This window comes from Mobula birostris, chromosome 15, assembly GCF_030028105.1.
Source record: "Mobula birostris isolate sMobBir1 chromosome 15, sMobBir1.hap1, whole genome shotgun sequence".
In the NCBI taxonomy this organism is placed as follows: Eukaryota; Metazoa; Chordata; class Chondrichthyes; order Myliobatiformes; family Myliobatidae; genus Mobula; species Mobula birostris.
Window position 1 is genome coordinate 80,714,518 of NC_092384.1, and position 26,395 is coordinate 80,740,912.

Genomic DNA, 26,395 nt, shown 5'->3' on the forward strand with positions numbered 1-26,395 from the left:
TAACCATCCCCATCTTCTTCTCCTTAATTGTTCATCCGCTGCCAGCTGTTGTGTTCTCATAGATCGATATTGCTGACTACTTCTGGCTGGCAGATCTGGAGGATTTTTCTTAGAAAGCTATTAATACCCGTCTGCACTTTCCTAATGATCGTCTTTGTTGCGATAAGAGCAAACACTATTGATCAAGATGAAAACAGTTCATGCACATCCCAAACCACAGAAGTTAATGTACACTTCATTAGCATTATTGCACAGAGTCTAAGAAATAACAAAATATAAATCAACATCAACTTGTAAAAACGAGACATAGCAAGGATTTTGGCATAGTCAATCTTTCCATCCAGCTTACATCCGATCTCACCACCTCTATCTGTTGGCTACTAGAATCAAATAGTCCAACCCAATTACCCAACTGCCACATTTTGAGAACAATTACTTTCAACTTTCTACCAACAGATGGTACACTTGATTTGCAACACACGGACCATATTCTAAACGCAAGAGAAATTCTGCAGATGTTGGAAATCCAGGGCAACACACATAAAATGCTGGAGGATTTCAGCAGGTCAGGCAGCATCTATGGAGGGGAAATAACAATGGGTGTTGAGCTTCTTCTCTGCTATTTCTGAACAGTCCATGAACCATTAACACTACCTCACTCTTCCTCTTCGAGCCATAGAGTCAAATGCCGGCTCCTATGGAGGGGGCAGAAGACCCTTTGTCTTCTGCACGGATGCTGCCCGACCTGTTGAGATCCTCCAGCATTGTCTGGGTGTTAGATCACACTCACTGCCCTCAGTACAAACACAATCAGTGCCACCAGACTAAAGGAATACGCACAAAGAAGAAATGCTATTTAAGTGTCTTTTAAAAATAATTGGAGAAAAATCATCATCATGTGTCATGCCCAGCTTGAGCTTTGACTACCATGGCCCACACATTCCTGTTTCAGGTCAAGTGGATCAATTCATTGGTATTCATTTCCAGTTCTCTGGCTGCTGTCTCTATCATCATTTGTCTTTGTCTTCCTCTTGCTTTCTTCCCTTCAATCGTTCCCATAATTCCCATGCATTCTAACTCCTCTTTCCTAATCACATGTCCAATGAAGTTATGATGCCTTTTCATGATCTCATACATTATTTCTCTTTTTGTGTTTGCTCTGTTCATGACATCCTCGTTAGATATTCATTCCATCCATGTATCCTCCTCAAAAACCACATCTCTGCTGCTACAATTCATTTCCTCATGTTACTAGATATTGTCCAACATTCTGAGCCATGTAACATAACTGGATAAACATAACATTTCAGTACTCTGAGGCAAGTTGTCATGCCTAGTTTAGTATTGGTCAGAATACCCTTCATTCTCGTAAAGGAGTTTTTTGCCATCCCTATTCTTCTTTTGACGTCCATGTCACACCTTGCCATCTGATGTCACCTAACTTCCTAAGTAGCAAAAGTTCTGTACTTGTTTTATGTCTTCCCCATTTATTCTCAGCCTGCAGATAAGATTCTCCTCCTTTTCGGATATCACCAATATCTGTTCAATTCCTGATCCAGGTGACACATCAGTGCAGTAAGGAAGGAATGCTACAGTGCCAGAGGTGCTGACTCTCAGAGCAGACATCACGAGGAAAACATTAATAGCTGCCTGACTTGCCAGCAATGAATGAAAAGATCTGCTTTATTTGTCACATTTATACATTGTATCCCATAAATGAAAATACAAGTTCCTGTATCAAAAGTCAAAAGCTTCAAAATTTATTATCAAACTACTCATATGATCTGCCATCATATACAGCCCTGGGATTCTTTTTCTTGTGGGCAATCACAGTAAATACAAAGAAGCGCAATAAAATCAATGAAAAACCACAAGATGCACAATCAACCAATGTACAAAAAACAACAAACTATGCAAATACCGAAAGAAAATGTTAATAATAATAATAAGCAATAAACAAAGAACATGAGATGTAAAGTCCTTGAAAATATGTCTATGGGTTATGGGAACAGTTGAGTGTTGTGCTGAGTGAAGTTATCCGCTTTGGTTCAAGAGCCTGATGGTCAAGGGTAATAACTGTTCCTGAACTTGGTGGTGTGGGACCTGATGCTCCTGTACTTCTTCCTGATGGCAGAAGTGTATATAAAACATCCACCAGCAGAAAACTGGAGAGCCAGAAGGTTTTTGCTTCAGTACTTATACCTTAATGTGATGTACAACACATCAGGCAAAATTTCCGCACAGAGAAAGGATTAATATTGCAGGTCAAAATTCTGAGGAAAGATCATCTGTAACATTGCTGGGTCTTTGCAACTACATATCAATTAAATAGATGAATGCACGCGGGAGATGGCTTTAACCGGTGTATTCGCATTGCAGCTAGAGAGAGGGGGAATGTGCATGCGTAGGCAACAGATCAATACATAGTGCTAAGGGAAGTCATTGCTCTAGAAGAAATAGATCCATACATTATATTCGCTCCCCCTTTAGATTAATGCAACATAAACTGTAAAGGCACAAAGCATTCAATTTCTCTTTCACAAACCCTAACATGCATTCACAATAGCAGTCTATCACTAACTTCATAGTTCTAAAGGTTCAGTCTTTTAGGTGGTGCTCTCTTTCTTTCAGGAAAGCACCCCTGGGCCTGTGGGGTGGCATCAGGTTTGGCAAGTGTCTTCTTTAAGACAATGTTCGCGGTTTCCAGTGTTGCATTGCTGTTAGTGACATGATCATTACTGAGAAGCATGTTCAGTGGTTCTAATGTGTCTGTCTTGTTGGATGCCATCTATTCGAGTGTGTTCTTTGGTTGAGCATCCAGTATCCGGTCCAAATGACATCTCCATGTCTGATCTCCAACATCCACTGTGTAAATCAGTGGTCTAGTTCTTGTAGCTACCCTACCAGGTGTTCACTTGTCTTCTCAGTAATCAAGTGCCAGGACTTCTTGTCCAATCTCGAAGCTCCTTGCTGCTTCACTTGACATTGCCTGAACTGTTCATTTCCTCTGTGGATCTGGTTTCAGGAGGTCTATGCAAGATCTCAAGATTCCTGTTCAGGAACAGCTTGCAGGTGTTTGATTTGTCATTGCATGAACAGAGTTCTGATACACAAAGAGGAAGTTGTCCACCTTGTGCTGTAGAGAAACGTCTTCCTTGTCCATCACCTTAATGGACTTCTTGAATGTTTGGATAAACCTTTCAGCTAACTCTGTTGGGTACTGAGGACCTGACTTGAAATGTCTGACGCCATTTTCCTGTATAAACTTCTATAGTTGTACCATGGAGAGCACTCTGACAGGCTGCATCACTGTCTGGTATTGGGGGGGAGGGGCTACTTCACAGGACCAAAAGAAGCTGCAAAAGGTTGTAAATCTAGTCAGCTCCATCTTGGGTACTAGCCTACAAGGTACCCAGGACATCTTCAGGGAGCCGTTACTCGGAAAGGCAGCGTTCGTTATTAAGCCCTCCAGCACCCAGGACATGCCCTTTTCTCACTGTTACCATCAGGTAGGAGATACAGAAGCCTAAAGGCACACACTCAGCGATTCAGGAACAGCCTCTTCCCCTCTGCCATCCGATTCATAAATGACATTGAACCCTTGGACACTACCTCACTTTTTTTTTTAAATCCATACATGTACTTGTTTATTCACTTTTTGATTTTATTTTTTTTTCGGCTAGATTATGTATTGCATTGAACTGCTGCTGCTAAGTTAACAAATTTCATGTCACATGCCGGTGATAATAAGACTGATTCTAATTCTGAATTCTTCTGACGTGTATTGTGGTTCATTGTCACTCACAATTTGTTATGGTAAGCCATTTCTGGTGAAGATTGACACACTCAGAACGGAGACAGTCTTTGCTGAGGTGGTTGACTTTATTGGTATAAGCTCTGGCTACTACGAATAAGCATTCACAGCAATCAGAAACATTGAGTCCATGAATGGCCCAGCAAAGTTAATGTGTATTCTTTGCCATGGTGATGTCGTCCACTCCCACGGGTGTAACAGTGTCTGTTAGGGTGCACTTTGAACTTACTGGCATCCCGAACAGCTTTTGGCCAAGACTTCAATCTATTTATCTATCCCCAGCCACCACACATAGCTCCGGGTAAGACTCTTGATCTTGACTGTACCCAGGTGTCCTTCATGCAGGTTCTCTAACACTGTGCACAGTTTAGAGGGAACCACAACACAAAATCCCCACATTAGCATTCTTTGACAAACCGACAGTTGGTCTAGTCTCATTGAGAGCTCTGGAAACATAGGGTTACCATGAGCTAGCCATCCTTGCATGGTGATTTTGTACACTTTTGACAATGTTGGGTCTTTGTATTTCCGAATTTGTTACCGGCAGCTGGTCCCCCAATGCTGTGTGGAACACCTCTCCTGGGTCACAGAATGAAGACTTTTCTTCTTCAGTTGAAGACATGACAAGCTGTCAGCATTGCTGTGTTGCATGGTACCTTTGAACTCTATGTCATAAGAGTGAGCTCCTAGGAACAGTGTCCAACATTGTAACCAGGAACCAGTCATCACTGGAATTCCCTTCTTGGGTTTGAAAATGGACACAAGTGGCTGCTGATCTGTAACCAGCGTAAACTTTTGTCTGTAGAAGTAGTGGTGTAACTTCTATATTCCCTATACTAGACTAAGGGCCTCTTAGTCGATCTGTACATAGTTGCGTTCTCATCAGTTATCTTGAAGCAAACACAATGAGATGTTCAGATCCATCTTTCATACTGTGTGACAAAACTGCTCCAATGGCACAAGGGGATGCATCACAGGCCAGTCTGATGGGTAGTGATGGGCCATAATGCGTGAGCAGTTCATCTGATGTTACCAGTCTCTGTTTCCTTGAATGCTCCTTCACTCCTTTCTGACCATTCCCATTTTGCTCCTGTCTGTAACAGTGCGTTCAATGGGTGCAGCACTCTAGCAACGTTTGGGAGAAATCGGTGGTAGCAGCTTACAAGGTCCAAGTTCCTCAGATATCTCTGATTTGCCGTTATCCCCGTCAGTATCCTCCTCCGATCCACCTGGGCAAGCTCCTCTCTCATGCCTCTGTAATTCCCTTTGTCCCACTGCGATACTGATATATGTGACTTATGCTCTTAAATTGCAGTACGAATTCAATCATATTATGATCACTAGCTCCTAAGGGTTCCTTTATATTAAGCTCCGTAATAAGATCTCAGTTATTACTCAACACCCAATCCAAGATACCCTTTCCCCGAGTAGGCTCAAGCACAAACTGCTCTAAAAAGCCATCTCGTAGGCATTCAACAAATTCCCCCTCTTGCGATCTGACACCAACCTGATTTTTCCAATCCCCTTGCATATTGAAGTCCTCCATTACAATTGTGACATTACCCTTCTAACATGCCTTTTCCAGCTTCCTTTGCAATCTCAACCCCACATCTTGCCTATTTGAAGGACTACATATGATTCCCATTTTTTTTTACCCTTGCAATTTCTTAACTCCACCCACAGAGATTCAACATTCTCTGACCCGATGTCACCTCTTTCTAAAGATGTAATTCCATCTCTTACCAACAGGGACACACCACCACCTTTCTGCCTGTCCTTTTGACACAAAGTATATCCTTTGATGTTGGGCTCCCAACTATGGCCTTCTTTCAGCCACAACTCAGTGATGCTATCCACTCTGTTCAGGCCTTTCAATATTCAATAGGTTTCAATGAGATCACCTCTTAAGCACCAATGAGTACAGACCCAGACCCATCAAACACCTCTACTATGTTAACACTTTCATTCCCGGGATCAGCCTCATGAAATTCCTCTGGACCCTCTCCACTGCCAGCACATACAGTGTGTTCATCAATAAGAAGCCCAAAAGTGCTCACAATACTCCAAGTGCATTATGACCAATGCCTTATAGAGCCTCTGCATTACATTCTTTTTTATATTCTAGTCCTCACGACAAGAGGCTGCTGTTACAGAACTGGCTTGAGCAGCAGTTTTCCTACAGCCTCTGCCCTTAGAAGTTAAATGTATTCAGCAAAGCTGCCAACAGCATACTTTAAGGAGCATTGCTGGACACATCTCCTTCTGTGTAACTCCTGCCGAACATGCTAGGGCAAAGACTGTGCCCTGTTCAGCAGTATCTAAAGGTATTTTTATGAGCTTTGGAATTTATTTGCAAAACTTTCATTGTGAGAATGGCAAATGCACTGTTAAATAACTTGTATAAATAGCAACTGGTACGAGTCCGGTCCCAACTTTCCATACAGAATTGACAACACTCCAGTTCTCTTCTACACTGAAGCTTAAGCTTCAAGATTCAGGTTCAACATGTGTACATAAAACAACCAGACTCTATATGTGCCTTTAATGGCAAGACACACTGACACAAGGTTAGGATATGCAGATCATCTCAAAGAAAGAATTAGCTTTATTTGTCATCTATACATCAAAACAGTCTGAGGAGGTGCTGGGGGCAGCCCACTAATCTCACGAAGCTTCTGACACCAACACAGCATGCCCACAACCTACTTACCTGTATGTCTTTGGAACGTGGGAGGAAACCAGAATACCCAGAGGAAACCCATACAGTTACCGACAGAAACTAGAACAGTACAGCACAGGAACAGGCCATTCAGCCTACAATATTGTGCTGAACCAGCTAAAAAACAAATGAAAAACACCTAAGCACCAATCCCTCCTACCTACAACATGTCCATATCCCTCCATCATCCTAACATCCATGTGCCTAACTAAACATCTCTTAAAAGCCTCTAATGCATTTGTCTCTACCACCATACCAGGCAGCGCATTCCCAGCATCCACCACTCTGAGTGAAAAACTTACCCCTCACATCCCCCTTGAACTTAACCCCATCTCACCTTCAATGCATGCCCTCTGGTACGAAACATTTCAACCCTGGGAAAAAGATACTTTGTTCAATCTATCTATGCCTCTCCTAATCTTATAAACCTTTGTCAGATTTCCCCTCAGCCTCCGACACTCCAGAGAAAACAACCCAAGTTTATCCAGCCTCTGTGATAGCACATGCCCTCTAAACCAGGTAGCATTCTGGTAAACATCTTCTGCACCCTCTCCAAAGCCTCAACATCCTTCCTATGGTGGGGCAATCATAATACTCCAGATGTGGCCTAGCCAGAGTTCTATAAAGTTGCAACATAGCATCCTAGCTTTTGAACTCATTGAAGCAAGCAGTCCATGAGCCTTCTTAACCACCTTATCGAACTGTGTAGCCACTTTCAAGGAGCTATGAACTTGGATCCCAAGATCTCTCTGCTCAGCAACACTTAAGGATCTTGCCCTTACTTTTCCTTTTTCTTCTTGACTAAATTCATCATCTCTCTGAACATCTTTCCATCCCCGTTCTTCCTTCTAAGAGGAACATACCCTTCCTGTATTCCATGCAGTTGATCTTTAAACACCTTCCACATGTCTAATATGGACTTTCCAAAGAAAAGGTGTTCCCAATTAACGCTTCTTAGTTCCTGCCTAATGCGCTCGTAATTTGCCCAACTCCAATTTAAAACTGTCCCAGAAGGACCATACCTATCCTTAAGAATAGCTATCCTGAATGTTAAGGAATTGTGGTCACTGTTCACCCACTGAAAAGCCAGTCTCATTACCCAACACCAGGTCCAGTACAACCCTTTCTCTCGTTGTACCATCCACGTATTGATTTAAAACACCATCCTAGATACACTTAAACTCTGCCCCATCTGAACCCCTTGCATTAAGGTCCCAGTTTATTTTAGGGAAGTTGAAAGCCCCCATGACAACAACCTTAAGTAATTTTACGCATTTCCTTAATCTGATTGCATATCTGTTCCTCAATGTCCCGGTGGCTAATGGGGGGTCTGTGATACAATCCCATCAGTATGATTGCACCCTTCCTACTCCTGAGTTCTACCCAAATGAACTCTGTGCCTGACCCCTCCATATGTCTCCTCTGAATGTAGCTGTGATATTGCCCCTGATTAGTAGTGCAACAACCCCCCTCTCCTCTCCTCTATGTTTTCTAAAACTTTGAAAACCTGGTACATTAATCACTCAATTCCTGCTCCTCTCTCAACTAAGTTTCAGTAATGGCTACATCGTATTCCATGTACTGATCTATGCTTTATAATACTCCTAGCATTAAAATATACATACTTTAAACTCTCAAAACCATCATACCTGCTACTTCAATTTTCCCTTTCAATACTTTTCCCAACATCTACCTTCTGGTCCAATCCTTCCCTTACTGACCTGGGGCTCTAGTTCCCAGCCCCTTGCAAATCTGGTTTCATCTCTCCCAAGTAACATTAGCAAACCTCCAAGCCAGGATATTGGTTCCCTTCCAGTTCAAGTGCAACCCATCCCTCTTAAACAGGTCACCCCTTACCCAGAAAAGGTCCCAACGATCCAACATTCAATCTCCTTACAGACAGCATTGGGAATTGAACCCCAATCACTGGTGCTGTAAAGCTTTACGCTGACCACTAAGCTACCTTGCTATCCTAAGGAAGTGATCAGGAAATTACATCAGGGAATGTGACAGCTGAAGGTAGTCATGGTAACTGGGTGATTATATAGAACTAGGCACAGCCTCAGAATAGAGGGACGTCCCTTTAGAACATCAGATGAGAGGGAATTTCTTTAGCCAGCGGGAGGTGAATCTGTGGAATTCTTTGCCGTGGGTAGCTGTGGAGGCCAAGTCATTGGCTATATTTAAAGCAGATGTTAACAGGATCTTGATTAGTAAGGATGTCAAAGGTTATGGGGAGAAGGCAGGAGAATGGTGCTGAGAGGGATAATAAATCTGCCATGATGGAATGGCAGAGTAGACTCGATGGGCTAAATGGCCTGATTCTGTTCTCAAGTCTTCTGGTCATAACAGTACAGCACAGGAAGAGGTCCTTTGGCTCACAATGTCTGTGCCAGATGAAACTAAATTCACTGCTGCCTGTACAGTTCTTAGCCCTCCATGCAATGTATATTCGTGGGTCTACCTTACAGCCTGAAACACCATGGAAGTATCTACTGTGACCACCACCCAGGCACCCAACACTGTGTAAAAAGTAATTTGCCACACACATCTCCTTTAGACGTTCCCCTTTTCACCTTAAATGCTTGCCCTCTGGCCCTCTGGTATAAGACCTTTCTCCCTGGAGTAAAGATTCCGACTAACTACCCTGTCTATGCCTCTCAATTTTATTGAAATGAGGGATGTGCGAAGGGCAATGGGTGAATGGGGGTTGGATGAGTCAGGACACAAGCAGTGCAGTGTGGGATAATATCAGGTTCTTGGCTTTCTTTCAGCTGCACCTGCTGAACACATATTCGAGGCCCCTGAAAGACGGCGCCTCACAAAATGTATAGAAGAAAGCCCTTAACTCTGAGTGGAGTCATTGGCACGCCATCAATTTTTTTAAACAGGCTTTCTTATTTTTATGAGGCCAAGTTGCTAGCTTGACGCTCAACCCTCAACCCAGCACGGATGGAAAGTGTGCAAGGGAACCGGCTGGATTTGAACTCAGGAGCCTTCGCTCCGAAGTCTGGCACTGATGCCACTACGCCACCAGCCGGCTCACAAAATGTATAACATCCATCAGTACAGCACAGTACAGACCCTTCAGCCCACAATGTTGTGCTGACCTTTTAACCTACTCCAAGATCAATTTAACTCTGCCATGCACAGTTGCAAGTCCAGCTGCAAGCAGTTAGCAACCCCTTCCCGTAAAAACTCAGAGATATAGAAACTGCAACAGAAGCTCCAAAGGCCTCATCCCTGGGAGAGGCAGGATCTTTGAAGATGAACTACACCTGGAGATAATGTGAAAAACTGGTCCAGGACAGAGAATTCTGGCGAGATATTGTCGGTAACCTACGACCCAGTAAGGGTGATGAGCTTAAGTAAGATCAATCTAACCCTTCTCTCCCACACAGCCCTCCAGTTTTCCTCCACCTGTGTGCCTAATCAAAGACTCTTAAATCTTCCCTAATGTATCTGTCTCTACCACCATCTCTGGCAGCGCACTCAATACTCTGTTAAAAAAAAACCAACAAAACAAAACAACTTGCCTCTGTCATCCCTCCAAGGGATGTTGAGTATTTGGGCCGGGAAGAGCCTATGCTGTTCTTTATCTCTAAATAAATTAAATTAATCAGGACTGAACCACATAGCTCCTGATTTCCCAGAGTAGTCAAGAGTTATACAGCAGAGAAACAGGCCCTTCAGTCCATACTGGCCAACTAAAATGGTCCCATTTACCAGCATTGGGCCCATATGCCTTTCCCATCCCTGTCCCTATCCAATTGTTTTTTAAGTGTAACTGCCTCAACCAATTCCTCTGGCAGCTCATTCCATGTAAGGACTACTCTCCAGTGGAAAAATTGCCCCTTAGGTTCTTATTGAATCTCTCCACTCTCACCCTGCACCGATTTCATTAGGTCTTGATTCCCCAATGCTGGGTAAAAGACTGCGCATTTACCCTCTCTACGCACTTACAATTGTATACACCTCTATAAGATCGCACATCTGCTCCAGAGGCAAACTTCCAAACCTGCCCTACCTCTCTTTATGACTCGGTCCTTTGGGTCCCAGCAACACCCTTGTAAATTTCCTCAACCTTTCTAGGACAATAGTATCTTTCCTCCAACAGGAACCAAACTGAACACAATATTCCAAATGCAGCCTCACCAAATGCAACATAACATTCCAGCTTTTGTAGACCAGCGTTCCAAAATCTTCATCACCCTGTCTCCCTAGGACACCACTTTCAGAGAACTACAGACTTCACCACTGTGTCTACCTACGACGCAACCATCAGAAAACTACGTACTTCACCACCCTGTCTACCCTACGACGTAAGCTTCAGAGAACTACGTACTTCACCACCCTTTTCCAGGCTTCAGTCACCCAACCTGAAGAAATATTTCCTGATTTTAATCCTGAATAGTCAAGCCCCAACTCTGTTAACCCCTCGGGACAGTTGGACCTGCTTCATCATTCAACATCAGAATTTCTTCTTCAACCTTCTTCCTCAACACCATTTTCATGGAGGCTCCAATGCATAGGATCACACGAGGCTGCAGAGGGTTGAAGACTCAGACATTTACATTACGGTCACAACCCTCCCTACCATCATGGGCGTCTTCAAAGAGTTGGTGCCTCAAAAAGGTGGCATCCATCACTGAGGACCCTCACCATCTCTCTTGTCATTACTGCCATTGGGAAGGAGATATAGAGGCCTGAAGACACACAATCAACATTTTAGGAACAGCTTCTTGCCCTCCACCATCCGATTTCTAAATGGTCCGTGAACATTAACTCATTATTCATCCTTTGCATTGTTTACTTTTGTCATTTATAGTAATTTTTAGGCTTGCACTCTACTGCTGCTGCAAAATACATTGCATGATATGTCACCGATATTAAACTCCATTCCAATTCTGATGAGCAAATTTCCACAGTTCTGCACAGTAAAGAATTCCAAAGATACACTACCGTCAGGGAAGAAATCTCTCATTTCTGTCCTCAATTGCTCAACAAAGAGACCACAAATGACGAAATATGGAGGAGCAATTGGAAGTTTCAAACAATCCACAATCAATTTGCTGGAGGAATGCCATGGTAGCGTTACACTCAGCACAACACCTGTCATTACAGCTCAGGGCACTGGAGTTCAGAGATCAATTCCACATCCTCTGTATGTTTGTGTCCTTCCCCTAAATGCATGGGTTTCCTCCCACACTCCAAAGACATACTGAACTAGTAGGTTAATGGGTCATTGTAAATTGTCCTGAGATTAGGCTAGGCCAGTGGTGCGGCTCATTAGGCTGGAAGAGCCTGTTCCGCCCAGTATCTCCAAACAAATAAAGGGGCTGAGCAGGTCAAGCAGCATATGTGGGAGGAAAGAAACTGTCGACATTTTGGGTCAAGCCTCTGGATTCTGAACGTTCAATACTTTGAATAGCTGACTATTTGAGACTTGTGACCATAGATTGAGGCTCTTTAGCCTTGTCAAGCCCAGTAATAATTTTGAAGGCTAATCCAGCCATTCTCAATGGGGGCCATGGCACACTTGAAAGGGGCCACCGACTGAAAACTGTGAGAAGAGGAGCCCAAAGGGTTTATAGGGGCCCTGGTAACTGAACCGATGAAATACCCAAGCAGCAACCTTCACTGGAGTCATATAACTGCACGTCGTCAGTTCATTCAGTTTCAAGAAGATTTTTGGATCAAGAGTGATCTGCAGAATAAATTTATAACACTGTGGGAAAAAGCCCAAAGATATTTTATTGCCTTTCCCTCAACATATTTGGTTGAAAGTGGATTCTGCAAGGCAGTTACCTTGACAAGATCCAGGAACAGAATTGATATCGCATCAAGAGGTGACCTCCGACTGTCATTGTCTAATTTGGAGTCCAATATCATGAAACTTGCAGAAAAGCACCAAGCTCAAGGATCGCGTTAGGCCTGATAGATGTTTAATTTCATAAAGCCTTTTTTAAAGTTTTATCCAGTATGTCAGAATGTTCAAGTTTTCTTGGTGTTCAATAATAAATGATTTTCCATCTATCTGTTCATGTTGTATCCCTGTTTGAAAAGGGGGCCCTGGAATCTGAAAAGAGCTCCTAGGGGGTCCGTGGCCAAAAATCTGTTGAGAATCACTGGGCTAATCTACTCTCACGTCCAGACTACATCAAAGACAGTTCTCCATTCAATACTAAGTCAAGCGCTGTCGCAGGAAAGCAGTATCCATCATTAGGGACGTCCACCATCCAGGTCATGCTCTCTTCTCGCTGCTGTCATCAGGAAGGTGGTCCAGGAGACTTAGGGCTCACACCACCAGGTTCAGGAACAGTTACTACCCCTCAACCATCAGGCTCTTGAACCAGAGGGGATAACTTCACTCACCCCAACACTGAATTGTTCCCACACCTCTTGGCTCACTTTCAATGACTCTTCATCTCATGCTCTTGTTATTTATTGCTTATTTATTATTTAATTTTCCTTTTTCTGTTTGTACTTGTAGCTTATGGGTTTTTTTGTATAGGAGTTGTTTATCCTGTTGGGTGTGATCTTTCATTGATTCTATTGTGTTTCTTTCTACTTACTGTGTATGCCTGCAAGAAAACAAATCTCAGATAACATACATGATAATAAATTTACTTTGAACTTTGACGGAAATACACCAGAATGTTAAAATTTGCTGGGGGTTGAGGTTAGTATGATAGCAGGTTGCCAATCCGTCATTAAACAAGGCCCGTTCTCAAAGCAATGAAAATCTACACCTCATTAGATCATACCCCAAGAATGTTCACAAGCCGCTACAAACCACAACAGCATTCCACAGCATTGCCAGAAAAACCATACCCAAGGGAAGACTCAGGAGTTCACAGACAAACCACTACAATCAATATATCATTGGTCCACATTTATACCTCAAATACTCAACAGTACAACAAATACAAACCTGTTATAGTATCCATCATACAGCCCTCATCGCTGGGGGAAAAGCAGACTGGCACTTCCACTGTATGCTGGACAATGGACTACCTGACTGGCAGACCACAGTTTGTGCAGCTTTAGAGCTGTGTGTCAGACATGGCTATAAGCAGCACTGGAGGCCCACAGGGGACTGTATTAACTCTCTTCCTGTTTACCCTGTATACCAGGGACTTTAGATACAACACTGAATCATGTCATCTGCAGAAATTCTCTGATGACTCAGCAATAGTTGGGTATATAAAGGGAGGTTGGGAGGATGAATACAGAGCCCTGGTGGAGGACTTTGACAAAAGGCGCAAGCTGAATCGTCTGCATCTCAACATCAGTGAGACAAAGGAGATGGTGATGGACTTTAGGAAGACTGAGCCTGCACTGCTCCCTGTTACTATTGATGGTGAGGGCGTGGATGTAGTGAGGACCTACAAACACCTGGGGGTGCACATGGATGACACTCGAGTGGAGCACTAACTCAGAGGCTGTGTACGAGAAGGTCTCTACTTCCTGAGGAGACTGAGGTCCTTTGGAGTATGCAGGCCTCTCCTTCACATGTTCTACTAGTCTGTTGTTGCCAGTACAATCTTGTATGCGGTGGTGTACTGGGGCAATGGTATCAACATGGATAATGCCAACAGGCTCAATAAACTGATTAGAAAGGCTGGCTCATTAGAGACCATTCAGCCCATCGAGTCTACTCCACCATTCCATCATGGCTGATCCTGGATCTCACTCAACCCCATACACCTGCCTTCTTGCCATATCCTTTGATGCTCTGACCGATCAGGAAACTATCAACTTCCGCCTTAAATATACCCACAGATTTGGCAGTCTGTAGCAGAGCATTCCACAGATTCACTGGTTAAAATAATTCCTCCTTACCTCTGTTCTAAAGAATCGCCCCCCCACCCCCCCGCCCACAATTTTGAGGTTGTGCCCTCTAATTCTGGATACCGTTACCATAGGAAGCATCCTCTCCACATCCAATCTAGTCCTTTCAACATTCAGTAGAGGAGTCAAACTGGACACACTGCAGGCTGTGGCAGAACAAAGGACCCGACAGAAAATCCTGGTAATTCTGGACAATGTTTCTCACCCCTTGCATGCCACCCTGGCTGAACAGAGGAGCACTTTTAATAATAGAACATAGAACAATAATGGACTAAGACAACTGCACTGCTCCAAAGAGCACAACGAGGTCATTCTTACCCTCTGCCATTAGGCTCTATGAGTCAACCTAAAGTCAGGGAAGCAATGATCTCCTCCTGTTAGACTGTTCGAGGCCACTTATTTTTTTACTTTCTTACTTCACTTCTAATGTTTGCATATTTGTGCACCGGCAATGCTACTGTGACACTGTAAATTCCTTTGGGATCAATAAAGTATCTGAAGTTTGAGAGACTACTAGACAGGTATATGGAGGAATTTAAGGTGGGGGGTTATATGGGAAGCAGGGTTTGAGGGTCGGCACAACATTGTGGGCCGAAGGGCCTGTAATGTGCTGTACTATTCTATGTTCTATCTATCTAACCTGCATCTCCCAGGACACGTCCTCTTCTCATTGCTACCACACAGGAGCCTGAAGACCCATATTCACCATTTCAGGAACAGCTTCTTCTCCTCATCCATCAGATTTCTGAATGGACAGTGAACCCCTAAACACTTCCTCACTATTTTTCCACTACTTAGTCAAGTAACGGCAGCAAATATCTAACACAGAACAGAACGAGAATGACCTGTGATTTTTGATTTCAGAGTTTGCAAAGAACGTGTTCTGAAATCTGAATCAGATTATAGGTCAAATTGAAAAGTTTAAGGAAAAATAGCTCTCCAATACCCATGTAAACATTAATTTAATTCATGCCATAAGATAAAATACAGCTCCACCACATTGTCCTCCTTCCCAGTAAAAGCAAAGATTACTGAGTTACCAGAGAAGCAGGACTGCCTTCTTCGCCAAATGTAGCAGGAAACGATACCAACGCCAACACATATTCAATTCAGTTTCATTCAATTAACACCACCCTCGGGTCTGTTAATGAATGGCTCTGCCTAAACAAACAGCCTCAGTGCATCACTTCATTCAGGGTCTGATTATATTTCAGATTCCTGTTTTCCTTTACACCTGCTCCCACAACATAGCCAAGGAAGGACCTGCATAGGGCCAGTTCCCTCACTCCTTCACCAAGTTATCAGTGGGTTACCCAGAACTCGGGTCACCGTGAAACTTTACCACCACCCCGAGAGAGCTCCCTCAAAATCCCACCGGGATCCCCATCAAGCACCCTGATATTCATCAACCGCACCATCCTCTGCCCAATTCAGGACACACCTCTCCTCCACACCCACAACCTGATACCCCTCCTAACCCCACCCACACGGTCCTGGGCAAACACAGCCCACCGGCACCCCACTCTCAGACACCCACACCACTCCCAGCATACAGGCCAGCAATTCTAACCCACCCCCGCCCTCTTCCCAGACCCAGATAACCAAGCACCCACTCTCAAAGACTCACAACCCTCTCCCCTTCCCCGCGGACACCCGCGTTCCCCTTCCCTCTCCTTCCCCACGGACACCCGCATTCCCCTCCCCTCTCCTTCCCCGTGGACACCCGCGTTCCCTTCCCCTCCCCCGCGGACACCCGCGTTCCCCTCCCATCTCCTTCCCCGTGGACACCCGCGTTCCCTTCCCCTCCCCTGCGGACACCCGCGTCCCCCTCCCCTCTCCCGCGGACACCCGCGTTCCCCTCCCCTCTCCCGCGGACACCCGCGTTCCCCTCCCCTCTCCTTCCCCGCGGCCACCCGCGTTCCCCTCCCCTCTCCTTCCCCGCGGCCACCCGCGTTCCCCTCCCCTCCCTCACGGGCACCCGCGTTCCCCTCCTCTCCCCTCCCTCACGGGCACCCGCGTTCCCCTCCTCTCCCCTCCCTCACGGGCACCCGCGTTCCCCTCCCCCCACGTCCCTCACGGGCACCCGCGTTCCCCTCCTCTCCCCTCCCTCACGGGCACCCGCGCTCCCCTACCCTCCCTCACGCGCACCCGCACTTCCCTACTCTCTCTCACGCGCACCCGCGCTCCCCTACCCTCCCTCACGCGCACCCGCGTACCCCTCCTCTCCCCTCCCACACGGGCACCCGCGTTCCCCGTCCCTCACGGGCACCCGCGTTCCCCTCCTCTCCCCTCCCTCACGGGCACCCGCGCTCCCCTACCCTCCCTCACGGGCACCCGCGCTTCCCTACCCTCTCTCACGCGCACCCGTGCTCCCCTACCCTCCCTCACGCTCACCCGCGTACCCCTCCTCTCCCCTCCCACACGGGCACCCGCGTTCCCCGTCCCTCACGGGCACCCGCGTTCCCCTCCTCTCCCCTCCCTCACGGGCACCCGCGCTTCCCTACCCTCCCTCACGCGCACCCGCGCTCCTCTACCCTCCGTCACGCGCACCCGCGTACCGCTCCTCTCCCCTCCCTCACGGGCACCCGCGTTCCCCTCCCCTCACCTCCCTCACGGGCACCCGCGTTCCCCTACCCTCACCTCCCTCACGCGCACCCGCGTACCCCTCCTCTCCCCTCCCACACGGGCACCCGCGTTCCCCTCCCCTCACGTCCCTCACGGGCACCCGCGTTCCCCTCCTCTCCCCTCCCTCACGGGCACCCGCGCTCCCCTACCCTCCCTCACGGGCACCCGCGCTTCCCTACCCTCTCTCACGCGCACCCGCGCTCCCCTACCCTCCCTCACGCGCACCCGCGTACCCCTCCTCTCCCCTCCCACACGGGCACCCGCGTTCCCCTCCCCTCACGTCCCTCACGGGCACCCGCGTTCCCCTCCTCTCCCCTCCCTCACGGGCACCCGCGCTCCCCTACCCTCCCTCACGGGCACCCACACTTCCCTACCCTCCCTCACGCGCACCCGCGCTCCTCTCCCCTCCCTCACGGGCACCCGCGTTCCCCTCCCCTCACGTCCCTCACGGGCACCCGCGTTCCCCTCCCCTCACCTCCCTCACGGGCACCCGCGTTCCCCTACCCTCACCTCCCTCATGGGCACCCGCGTTTCCCTCCTCTCACGAGCACCCGCAACCCCCCTCCCTTCCCTCACAGGCACCACAATCACGTCCCCTCCATCGGGGGTACCCGCGCACCCTCCTCTTCCTTCCACCGTAAATTCCTATGGAACCAAGCCCCTTCCCCACTTTGCCGGTTACTCGCGATTCCCCCTCGCCCCGACCCAGTGCCCTGGTCCGGGGTACCGGTACCCCACTCCCCGGCACTCCGCCGCCTCCCTCCCCAGGTTTCCGCTGCCCCGCCGGACCGTACCTGGACTCGGACGCTCCACAACCCTGGGGCAGAGCTCAGCTGCTGACGGATCGCGACGGGTCGGGAGGGACGGAGGGGATTGGAGGGGAGGAGGCGCCTTTGTCGCGCGCCCGTTACTCCCGCGCGCGCGCCGCCGCCGTCACCGTCGGTTACGCGCCCCATGTCAGACGCATATCACTCTCCAAATTTGGAAGGAGGGGGGGCTTAACCTCGCACAGTGCCAATTGATGAAAGTTTGCGCTAAAGATATCACACTACTATATGTAACTTGAGTAGTGTTCAATATAGTTTTATTGATTTGAGGATGACAGGTTTGGAATAAGTGAAATAGCTGCTCAATGCTCTCTCCCCTGTGTCGGGCGGCACCCCTCCAGTGGCCCAAACACATGGACCCGACCCGCATCAAACAGGAAGTGGCGTCAGGCTGGTGAAGAGATTTTTTTTCCCCCATCCAAATGAAAACGTTTTAAACAGCGATAATCTCAACGGCCTTCTCCTTTTATCTTTTAATTCCTAATTAAGTTGTGATTAATATAAAATTTCGACCATTACCCTTACAGATGAACGAAAAGCTCAGTGTCCACGACAGTGCAGTGCATTCTGGGGGTTGTAGTTCCTTATCGGCTCCACTAAGAAAGGACTCGTCCTTAAAGGGAAACTTCAGGTCAGCCGACAGTAATTAGAAGCAGGAAGATGCCTGCCCAGGTCGGAGTCTGGTTCTTCTCCGCCAGTCGGCTACGAGGTCCAGACTGAGGTTAGAAGTTATGCTGCGGCTTTATAAAAATCTATCTTCAAAGAGAGTGGATGTGGGGAGGATGTTTCCTATCGTGGGAGAGTCTAGCTTTAGAATAGAGATTAGGGATTTCTTTAGCCGTGGGTGGTAAATCTGTGGAATTCATTGCCACAGACGGTTTGAAGGCTAAATCATTAGATGTTTTTAAAACAGAAATTGATAGGTTCTTGATTAGTCAGGGTGTCAAAGGTTACTGGGAGAGCCGGGTTGAGAGGGGAAATAAATCAGGCAAGATATGATGGTGGAGCAGTCGATGGGCCAATAGCCTTATTCTGCTCTTATGGTGCGGTCTAAGATTTGTGCCCGCTTAGTTCAGTGGGTTTTTTAAAGTGGCTGATGAGGTTTTAATAGAGTTGATAGGGTCAATTTAGAAACAGAGTCTGCCACAAGATGCTTGAGGTCAAGTGGGTGACATTTGGCCCAGAGACAGCGACTGAACAAAAGTCACTGACCCTTTGAGTTGTGCCCATCCCCCATGCCAACTAACTTGCCTACCTGAGCAATCCCTCTAAACTGCTCCTTTCCGAGAACCTATCCGTGTTTTTCTTTATCATAGTGGAGGGGCTAAGACCAGAGGGCACAGTCTCCGAATCAAGGGATATCTATTTTGAACAGAGACGAGGAGGAGTTTCTTTAGCCAGAGAGTGGTGAAGCTGTGGAATAATTTGCCGCAGACGGTTGTAGAGGCCAAATCATTGGGTATATTTAAAGTGGATATTGGTTAGTTCTTGATTGGTCACTGTGTCAAAGGTCACAGGGAAAAGGGAGGGGAATGGGGTTGAGAGGGAAAATAAATCAGCCATGATAAAATGGTGGAGCAGACCTGATGGGCCAAATGGCCTAATTCTGCTTCTATGAGTTATGGTCTTACAGATACAACAGACTGCTGATGCTGAAAATCTGCAGCAACTCAGAAACCCTTCTGTGAACTCAGTGGGTCAGGCAACACCCACAGAGGGAGATGGGACTGGAATTGGTTTCTTACTGTCACATGTACCGGCGTACAGTGAAAAGTTTGTCTTGTATACTGTTCATACAGATCAAATCATTGCACAGAGCATTGAGGTAGAACAAGGTAAAACAATAACAATGCAGAATAGAGTGTAACAGCGACAGAGAAAGTGCAGTGCAGGCAGGTAATAAGGTGCAAGGTCATAATGAGATAGATTGCGAGGTCAAGGGTCCACCTTATTGTACCCGGCATAGAAGGTGTCCTCGAGCCTGATGGTACATGTTTTCAGGCTTTAGCCGATGGAAGAGGGGAGATGAGAGAATGTCTGAGCTAGACTTCCATTATACTGACTGGTTTACTGAGGCAGTGAGACATGTAGACAGAGTCCATGAGGGGAGGCTGGTTGTCATGGTGTACTGAGCTGTGTCCACAACTCTCTGCAATTTCTTGAGGTTCTGTGCAGAATGGTTACCATACTGAGCCATCAGTCATCCAGATAGAATGCTTTCTACCGGACATCGATGAAGTGGTGTCAGGTTGACGAGGACATGCTGTACTTCCTCAGTATCCTGAGAAGGGGAGGCATTGTGAGCTTTCTTAGTCATGTTGACATTCAGCCTTTTGGGTCAAGACACTTCACAATTGTCTATGTGGAAAAACTTGCCCTTCAGATCCTCTAACTTTAACCTTGTGCCCTCTAGTTGTCAAATTCCCTGTCCCATCTGTGCCCCTTGTGGTTTTAGAAACCTTTATCCCTCTACCTTGTACGTTGCAAGGAAAAACCTCCCAGCCTATTCAATTTCTCAAGCCCTGCAGTCTCAGTAACATCCGAATGATTGTTTTTTTTCCTGCACCTTTTCTATTTTAATGCCATCTTTCCTATAGCTGGGTGACCAGAACTGCATCTAGTACTCCAAGTTAGGCTACATGTACTTGGGTATATTTAAATCGGAGATTGATGGGTTCTTGATCTGTAAGAGTGTCAAAGGTTACAGGGAGAATGGGGTTGAGAGGGAGGGGACAATAAATCAGCCATGATGGATGTGGAACAGACTCGGTGGGCTGAATGGCCTAATTTTGCTCTCATGTTGTGAGGTCTTTTGTTCCAGGCGCAGTCTCACTAACCACGTGGGCTGCTGAATCATAACATCCCGTTAAAACTAAAGAAACCATCAACTTCAATCATGATGGGATGACGGTGGACAACCCTGGAGCAAAAGGCCATTTAGGCCATCAACATTTATGCTGGCCAAGCTAGAACCACTGGGTCCAAGTTAGCTTTTGCTTAGTTTGCTACAAAGTCTGTTCAGTCATCTGAGAGTCTACACCAGTGGCCCAGTGGGTCATCTGAGAGTCCACACCAGTGGCCCGACAGGTCATATGAGAGTCTACACCAGTGGCCCGACAGGTCATCTGAGAGTCCACACCAGTGGCCCAGTGGGTCATCTGAGAGTCCACACCAGTGGCCCAGTGGGTCATCTGAGAGTCCACACCAGTGGCCCAGTGGGTCATATGAGAGTCTACACCAGTGGCCCAGTGGGTCATCTGAGAGTCCACACCAGTGGCCCGACGGGTCATCTGAGTGTCCACACCACACCAATGGCCTGACAGGTCATCTGAGAGTCCACACCAGTGGCCCGACGGGTCAGCGCTCTTCGATTTCCATCTCTAGTTACGCTGGAAACATTGAAGCGACATCTCCATCTTTCTGCAATCATGCAGACGTAGTTTACTGTGTTGGTCATTGAAGAACCTGATTGACTATCGCTGACATGTGTAGTGAAACTTGTTGTTTTATGGCAGCGGTACAATGCAATACATCAAAACTTACTACCGTTTCAAAGTTCAAAGTAAATTTATTATCAAACCACATAGAGCATATTCACTATGTGAGACACAACCGGATGGACAAGCAACTAATGTGTAAGATAAGCTAAGGAAAGATAAAACTTCATTTATCCCAAAGGAAATTATTGCTACAAGGTTGCTCAGTCAGAAATATGTACTTTAAAATGCAAAATGTAAGTGTAACCCCAGGTTCGTCTAGCGGCATAATCTCGGGAAAGACAGCCCCTGGCCCGGCCAAACTTGAGAAATCTTGTTTCAGTGGATGCTGCGTGATGGGTTCCCCTGTTAAAAATCAGTACCCCAAAATAACAAACAGTACACAATATGCGATTAAACGATTGAGCTTTATAATTCTTAATTTGACTGTCGGGTTGGTCAAGAAAACGACAAAAATGGGGCCCAGTCTAATGCACAATGTTGGAGCTCACGGTCTTCCCGTCTGTTCGCTGTCCATCGATTTTCCCATCACAGTCGACTCCCGATCCCATTCCAAGTCCACTCCTTCCTGCAGTCTACAACTTCCCCATTCTAGCATCTTCTCTCTCCATCGTCCGCCGAACAAAAGACCACGAAACCCTCGCTCAGCACACAAGAAGGAGAAACATCTCCGCTTATTGGCCGCGCACATTCCAAAGCCCCCGTTATCTCTAGTCATAACCCAAAGACTGCGCTACAGAGAGACCATTACATTAGCAGAGAAACCTTTCCCAGGGTGTTACACTCTCCCCCCCGCCCCCCCCCCCCACCAAATTTCATCATGTCCTCGTGACTTTGTGTTTTGCAGGAAGGGTTGGCAAATTATCTGAAATTCCAATCCAGGTGTAAGAGGCAGTGACATAGCTCCCCAACACGGTAGGGTCACACTGTGTTCCCCTGGTGCTATATAGGCCAGCCTATCTGGTGGTCTCCCAATTCTCTGAGACCTCTGTTCCCTCTCACCTAACTCTTCACGTTCTGACACTACTGGGGACACTTCCGGTCTACCTCGCAAGGCCTACCCCGACCTATCATTCATGCCCACCTGCAACTCAGACCCCTCTGTCCCTTGGCTGAGCCCTGCTTCATCCCTTGCAGGGTCCCACCGCAGCCCAGGCTGCCCACAGATAGCCCCCCCCCCCACCGACCACTTCCACCTGACTCAGTGGGAGAAGGGCCGGGAGTCTGTTCCTCAATCAAGGAGGAGTTAGCGAAAGGCAGCATATACCACAAATCCAGGTCCTCATCCTTCGAATCAGTATCCCTCTCAGGGGTGGGGCCAGCTTAACCTCTCCTGCTGTAGGTCTTGCAGCCACCCCGCGTTTCTGCAGAGTCCTCTTAATAGGTGTAGGCTCCACATCGGGCTCTGGGTCTTCCTGCCCCTCTTGTCCAGGGCAGCAGGTGGTTCTGATGGACAATCCTGACAGGCCCATTCCCCTCCTCTGGTTTCACCTGGAAATCTGGTAGGTTTGGCATCTGACTCTCCACCACATAGGGCGTAGCCACCCAGCGCTCAGCCAACTTATGCTTTCCAGGTAGCCCCAAATTCCTTATGAGGACTCGGTCTCCCAGCAGGATTTGGGAGAACCTCACCTTTTGATCATACCTCCTCTTATTTCCTTGATTCTGCTGGGCAACCGCGACCCCAGCTAATTCATAAGCCCTTTTCAGCTCCCTTCTCATATCAGACACATACTTCAGATAAGTTTTCAGTGGTACGTCACCCTCGTCAGTCTCAAACAAAGTCAGGGGGCAACCTCACCTCACGCCGAAACATCAGATAATATGGCGAGTACCCAGTAGCTTCATTTCATGTACAGTTGTAACTGTGGACCAGATGTCCAATATGTTCACTCCACCTGCTCTTCTTGCTGATCTCCAAGGTCCCGAGCAAGGCCCGATTAATCCTCTCGGGCTGGGGATCACCCTGTGGATGATGGGGCGTGGTCCTCGACTTCTCGACTCCAGGCATGCTCAGTAACTCACGGGTGAGCCTGCTCTCGAAATCTCGTCCCTGGTCACTATGTATCTGCCTAGGGAGGCCATAATAGATCAAATACTTCTCCCATAACACTTTAGCCACCGTGGACAGCTTATGACATCCCCCCACATTGGCCAGCGCACATTCCAAAACCCCCGATTTCTCTCGTCATAACTCAAACACTGCGCGATGGAGAAACCATTACATTAGAGGGGAAACCTTTCCCAGGTTGTTACATAAGCATTGAAGTACGAAAAAAATACAAAATGTGCATTAAAGTGATACAGATGTGCAATGAAACCATATACTTGTACACTTGAGGAGGGGGAGTTGTAGAGTGTTCTAGCCACAGGGTGAGAGGATCTCCTGTGGGGTTCAGTGGAGCACCTCGGTGGATTCAGTCTGTTGCTAAAGGTGCTCCTCTGTTTCTCCGGTTTGTCATGGAGGGGATGAGAGGGATTGTCCATAGTGCTCCATAGCTTCTGCAGCATCCTCCTCTCCGACACAAGCACCAGGGAATCCAGCTCCACCCCCAGAACACAACCAGCCTTCCTGATGAGGTTATTGATCTTCTTGGTGTCAGCAGCTCTCACCCTGCTGCCCCAGCAGACTACAGCATAAAACACAACAAACTGTGCAAATACAAAAGAAAAAAGATAAATAATGATAATAAATAAGCAATGCATATCGAGAACAGGAAATGAGGAGTCCTCGAAAATGAGTTTGTTGGCTGTGGGGAACAGTTCTGAGTTGTGGTGAGTGAAGTTATCCACTCTGGTGCAGGAGCCTGATGGTTGAGGGGTTCCTGAAACTGGTGGCGTGAGTCCTGAGGCTCCTGTATCTTCTTCCTGATGGCAGTATGAGAAGAGAGCATGGCCTGGACGTTGGGGGTTCTTGACCATGGGTGCTGATTTTCAGCAACAGTGCTCCGAGTATATGTGATCAGTGGCCCCATGCACTACATTTTGGTAGATTTTTCCACTCAAGGGCGTTGGTGGTTCCATATCAGGCTGTGATCTTTGAGACCAGACTTTTCCTCCTCCCAGATGAGCTGCCGGCCACAGCTGATCAGCAATCTGCCTGAAGCGACCAGTTTTCAGGTGCCAGTAACCCGCCTTTGTCCCTTTTAAGAAAGAGAAAGATTTAAAGATTAGCTTTATTTATCACATGTACATTGAAACACAGTGAAATGTGTTGTTTGCATCAGTAATCAGCACAGCCTGCAAGTGTGCCATGATTCTAGTGCCAACATAGCATGTCCACAAGTTACTAACCCCAACCTATGTCTTTGGATTTCGGGAGGATACCAGGGTGCCCAGAGGAAACCCACATGGTCACAGGGAGAACAGACAAACTCCTTACAAGGGAGCAGTGGGATTGAATCCCAATCGGTGATTGCTGGCACTATAAGCTGTTCCGTGAGACCTCTGGCTTCAGTACCCTGTATTGAGACTCTGTATCAGCGCTGATGACTCAGAGCTATGGAGTCAATGGGATAGGTGCAATGATTGGCGTGAACATGATGGGTCAAGGGGTCTGTTTCTGTCCCACTGCATCTTTCCCTTGTTCCTCAGGTTTCCAGCATCTGCAGGAAAGAAGCTGTGATGGTGGTGGAGCAGTGGTGCCCTCTGCTGGTGAGACTGCAAAGTGCGGAGACCTCCCGCCGCCCAAAAAGATGAAGAATTGACTTTATTCATCGACTGTACATGTATTTATTTATTTATTGAGATGCAGCATGGAACCACTCAACTACCCCCAATTTAACCTTAGCCTAATCACAAGACAATTAACCTACCAACCAGTACGTGTTTGGACTTTTGGAGAAAAGTCACAGGGAGAATGTACTGACGGTGGTGGGAATTGAACCTGGGTCACTGGTACAGTAAAGTGTTACACTACTGTGCCAACCACATTTACATGGTTTAGGAATTTGCTGTGTTGTGTTGATCAGGGTGTGACATGCCACAAAAAAAAAATTCAATTATAAAGTACAAAGAATTAAATTAAAATAGAGTTTAAAGTACAGATATGTAATAAAATTAGCATAAATACATAAATGCCAGCTTGTATTTACAATGTAAACAGCATTATAAAATGTGGTTTAAAGTGTTTACAGTGCAGTGATGGGGGTAATAGATACAGGGGGTGGGGGGGCTAACGAGAATGGTTTGTCAGATTAACTGCCTGGGGGAAGAAATTTTCAAGATGGCGTGAGGTTTTTGTTTTAATAACCCTACAGCACTTTCCAGAAGGGAGCTTTTGGGAAAGGCCATATGCAGGGTGGGTAATGTCTGCCCCTTTCTTTGTCCTGGACACCTACAAGTCCTACAGTGATGGTGGGCTGCAGCCAATGACCTGACAGTCTGCTGTAGGTTTCATAAACTGTGAGAGGACGCTGCCCCAAACCAGACAGTACTGGCTGATGTGATGATGCTCTCTGTGATGACAGTTTAGAATTGCACAGGTAAGTTCTTTCTTTCTTTTTCAATCTTTTTATTAATTTCGAAGTAGAAACAAAACATAGCAATAATACAAATAGTAGGAGTTACACTTAGGAAAAGTAATTGTAAAATCAAATAGTGTAAGTTAACAAAGCTCCCAATCATGTAGAACTGACAATGGGTAATACAAATCAAAAAAAAACTGGAAAAAAAATCATGAAAAAGAAAAAAAACAAAACCAAAAAAAAAACAAACCCCATCCCCAAAGAAAAACAAAATTAATCAACTAAACTAGAAGACTTGGGGAAAACTAACAACTTAAAAATGGAAAAGAAGAAAACCTCAGTGCCGACGACTCCATTCCCCTCCAACAACAGTACAGAGAGATAAAACAAGTTTGGAAATGATCAAATTACATCAAGTGAAAATGCTGAATGAATGGCCTCCAAGTTTTTTCAAACTTAATGGAAGAGTCATAAACCGCACTTCTAATTTTCTCCAAATTCAAACATACCATAGTTTGTGAAAACCAATGAAATACAGTCGGAGGGTTAATCTCTTTACAGTTCAACAAAATGGACCTTCTAGCCATTAGAGT

The 26,395-nt window shown here is 46.6% G+C and overlaps 1 protein-coding gene and 1 long non-coding RNA gene across 3 annotated transcripts in view; one reads left to right on the forward strand and one right to left on the reverse strand.

Annotated features, from left to right (window-relative positions):
• garre1 (granule associated Rac and RHOG effector 1) overlaps positions 1-17,918 on the reverse strand; it is a 268,189-nt gene extending 250,271 nt beyond the window's left edge. For both annotated transcript variants that reach the window (XM_072279994.1, XM_072279995.1), the window contains exon 1: positions 17,807-17,918. The gene's annotated coding sequence lies outside the window, so the exon portion shown is untranslated. The remainder of the gene's footprint in view (positions 1-17,806) is intronic.
• Positions 17,919-18,464: 546 nt separating this feature from the next.
• Positions 18,465-25,056, forward strand: LOC140210338 (uncharacterized). Its single transcript, XR_011889220.1, has 2 exons — positions 18,465-18,560; positions 24,931-25,056. It is a non-coding gene; the product is annotated as an uncharacterized lncRNA (long non-coding RNA).
• The last annotated feature ends 1,339 nt before the right edge of the window (positions 25,057-26,395 follow it).